Below are 3,819 nucleotides of genomic sequence, written 5' to 3' on the forward strand. Positions count from 1 at the left end.
CCAGCCAAGCTGGATTGGGAATGGGCCCTTCCCCTCTCCTCTGTCTTGTTCAATGCTGGGACTGGAATCCTTGGGAGCATCCAGAATTCACTCCCGCTGGGAACACTGGCTTTTTCCTGATTGACAGTCACCTCAAGACAGGGGTCATTGGACACAAGAGGAGGAAGAGGGCTGAAGCAGTGTGATAACATAAGCTGACCAATTTAGTGTGAAACATGCCCCCTCTATGGACATTTTCGGGCATGGGCTGAGGTTACACTTCTAAATGAATGGAGGTGATCAGGCAGTAGATATAGATCTATAATTATGTTATCACTTAGTGCTTGCTGAAGGATACTGTGCTCTGTTGAACTACATGAATTATATTTCAGCCACACATAAGAACTCCTCAAAGTGAAATTGCTTTGAATGCATTACTTACCCCAACTCTTAGCTTGTCAGGGACGTAATCAGAACCCCATGTCTTCGCCTGTTGTCTGTACCTGCTAACTCCCAGCCATGCACGAGCACATCTCCATCCTTGTTGGCCAGATGGGCAAAGCTTGTTGGGAGCTTTACTGACTGGGAGTTGGCATCCAGCCCAATGGCCAGATGCCAAATGAAAAAACCATTAGGTGGGGAGATGACTCCTTCAACACCTTCTTCAGTGAGACGGGAGCTGGCCAGAATGTGCCCAGGGCAGTGTTTGTAGACCTGAATCCTACACTGATGAAGTTTGCACGGGTACCTACTGCCAGCTATTCTACCCAGAGCAGCTCGTCACATGCAAGGAAGATACTGCCAATAACTATGCCTGCAGACACTACACTATTGGCAAGGAGATCATTGACCTCGTCATGGACCAAATTTGGAAACTGGCTGACCAGTTCACAGGTCTTCAGGACTTCTTGATTTCTTACATCTTTGGTGGGGGAACTAATTCTGGGTTTCACCTCCCCACCGGTGGAACAGTTGTCTCTCTGTCAATTATGACAAGAAGTCCAAGCTAGAGTTCTCCATTTTCCAACCCCCCAGGTTTCCACAGCCGTAGTTGAGTCCTACAGCTCCATCCTCACCATCCATACCTGGAGCACTCCATTCCTTTGTGGTTGACAATGAGACCATCTGTGACATCTGTTGTAGAAACCTCAATACAGGGTGGGGCAAATGTAGGTTTACAGTTGTTCGTATGGAAAATAATACAATAATTAATAACTAATAATACAAGAATAAACTCTCCATTTTGTGTACTCACAACTGTAAACCCACCCTGTATTGAGTGCCCAACCTACACTAACTGCCTTATTAGCCACATTGTGTCCTTCATTACTGCTTCCCTCAGATTTGATGGAGCCCTGAATGTCGATCTGACCAAACCCAAGACCAACCTTGGGGCCCTAACCCCACATTCACTTCCCTCTGGCCTCATATGCCCCCGTCATCTCTGCTGAGAAAGCCTACCACAGGCAGCTTTCTATAGCAGAGATTACCAATACATTTGCTGAGTCAGCCAGATGGTGAAATATGACCCTCGCCTTGGCTTGCTGCTGCTTGTTGTGCCGTGGTGATGTGGTCCCCAAAGATGTCAATGCTACCTTTGCCACCATGAAGACCAAGTGCGGCATCCAGTTTGTGGACTGGTGCCCCACTGGCTTCAAATTGGCATTAATTACCAGCCTCTCACTGTGGTAGCTGGTGGAGATCTGGCCAAAGCACAGCGAGCCGTGTGCGTGCTGACCAACACCACAGCTATGGCTGAGGCCTGGGCTCTCCTGGACCACAAGTTTGACCTGATGTGCGCCAAGCATGCCTTTGTCCACTGTACGTGGGTGAGGGCATGGAGGAAGGAGAGTTTTCTGAGTCCCGTGAAGACATGGCTGCTCTTGAGAAGGATTATGAGGGGGGAGTGTGGATACTGTCAAAAGAGAGGGCAGGAAGGAGAGGAATACTAATCACCATTTCTTTCAGCCCTGCTACATAGCGTACTCCGAATTTCAGCTTCACTAGTGACAGATGTTAAAACTTTCTGGTTAGATTGTCTTCACTTTTACCCGTGATCATGCCTGTCTTTTCCATGTGTACCTGTAAGATTTCCCCCTCATACCTCATAGCAAAGGCATTGAGAAAGAAAAAAAATGAAATACTTTTGCTGGCCCAGTATTTATCATGAGGACACTGGGGGTGGGGGGGTGGGGGGAGGTGGGATGAAGAAAAGTCTTCCTTGGTTCCCAGATTGAGGGGAGCTTAATGAGGAGAAATGCCCGATCCCTGCATTTAGCAGCAAAAAATGCCCTGTGACTGCCATTGCCAACCTGGAAGAAGCTCTCAAGATTATTGTATCCAAACCCCTCCCATTGCAGCTTGGCTGAGGGTGTAGTGTCATGCCCAAAGTCACAGAGACCCATCTGGCTGGCAGGTGGAGGGTCCATCCCAGTGGGTCACTGCGAGCAACACCACAGGTATGGCTGAGGCCCGTGAGGGGGGCAACCAATTGATGCTTTTCTCTCGCAAAGTCTGGCCAGAACTTCCCCATGGCCCTGTTACCCTGTTAGTTGTTTCTGAGTTTTAGAGTTGGCAAATCAGGTTCTTCGAGTATAAAAACCCCATCAACCATTCTTTACTTCCCAGAAGTACCTCAGAGGCCTCACAAACGAGCTGCTGAAGTTTATTTGTAATCAAGGAAGCTAATAATTTACAAGGGAGACAGTCTATTCCAGAATCTCTTTACAAGGTAATAGGCCTCCTTGTGAAATAAAAAACATAATAGGAAATTGCCTAATAGGTGGAAAATTATATAGCAGGAAGAATAGGCCTAGTAGAACTTATTTAATCTAGAGGCCGGTGCATGAATTCGTGCACCAGTGGGGTTCCTTGGCCTGGCCTGTGGGATCAGGCCGAAACTGGCTCTCTGACATCCCCTGAGGTGTCCTGGATTGTGAGAGGGTGCATGCCAGGCCGAGAGACTCCACCGGTGCAATATTGGGGCAGGGGAGGGATGTGGGAGATTGGCCAGATGGAGAGGGATTGTGGGAGGGTTCCAGAGCGTATCTAGCCCATCTCGCTCAGTCCCAATAAGCCGGACCCCAGCAGCAAGTTCACCTACCGGTGGTCACATCATAGCGACTGATCGACCAGTCGACTATCTGCCCCCAGGTGGTCACTGCACGTCATAGCGAGCAGTTGAGCAGCCTTAGAATATTATTAGCATATTATCCTTCGATCCATTGAACAGCTGACCAGACGACCAGACACTTAGAATATTAGGCTTTTATTATATAGGATTGGGGCTGGGAAAAATCTATTGTTACCTCTTCTATTCCCCCCACCCCTTTTATTCATGGAAAAGAGTTTTATCTTGAGTTTGAATTTTAGCTCTGATGTTATTAGCTGTGTGACTTTGGGTAAGTTGCTTAATCTTCTGAGACTTCATTTCTACATAGATCCAGTGGAGATACCTACAAATATAGTCTTTCTCTTAAATGGTGTTGGATGCACTGAGATTTGGATTCTCAAATGTTGTTAAGTAGACTGTAATTTTCATAAGTCCTTTGCTAGGTGAAAAGGTCAATGTAGTAATTTTTCATCATGCTAAATTTATTGAAATATTTAATGTTAAAATATTTTTTATTTCATTAAATTATGGTGATAAGAATTATCTTTCTAAAAATTGTGCTACCCTGGCTGGTGTGGCTCAGTTGGTTGAACTCAGTTGGTTGAGCATAGTCCTGTGGTCACCAGTTTGAGTCCTGATCAGGGCACATGGCCCCTGGGCACTGAGGGAGGCTACCAATCGATGCTTTTCTCTCGATGCTTTGATCTCTCTCTCTCTCTCTCTCTCTC

General features: G+C 46.8%; 1 pseudogene; it reads left to right on the forward strand.

Moving 5' to 3' along the window:
• Nucleotides 1–498: 498 nt before the first annotated feature.
• On the forward strand, nt 499–1,960 carry LOC102773417 (annotated as a pseudogene).
• The last annotated feature ends 1,859 nt before the right edge of the window (nt 1,961–3,819 follow it).

This window comes from Myotis davidii, unplaced genomic scaffold (assembly GCF_000327345.1).
Source record: "Myotis davidii unplaced genomic scaffold, ASM32734v1 scaffold674, whole genome shotgun sequence".
Taxonomy (NCBI): Eukaryota; Metazoa; Chordata; class Mammalia; order Chiroptera; family Vespertilionidae; genus Myotis; species Myotis davidii.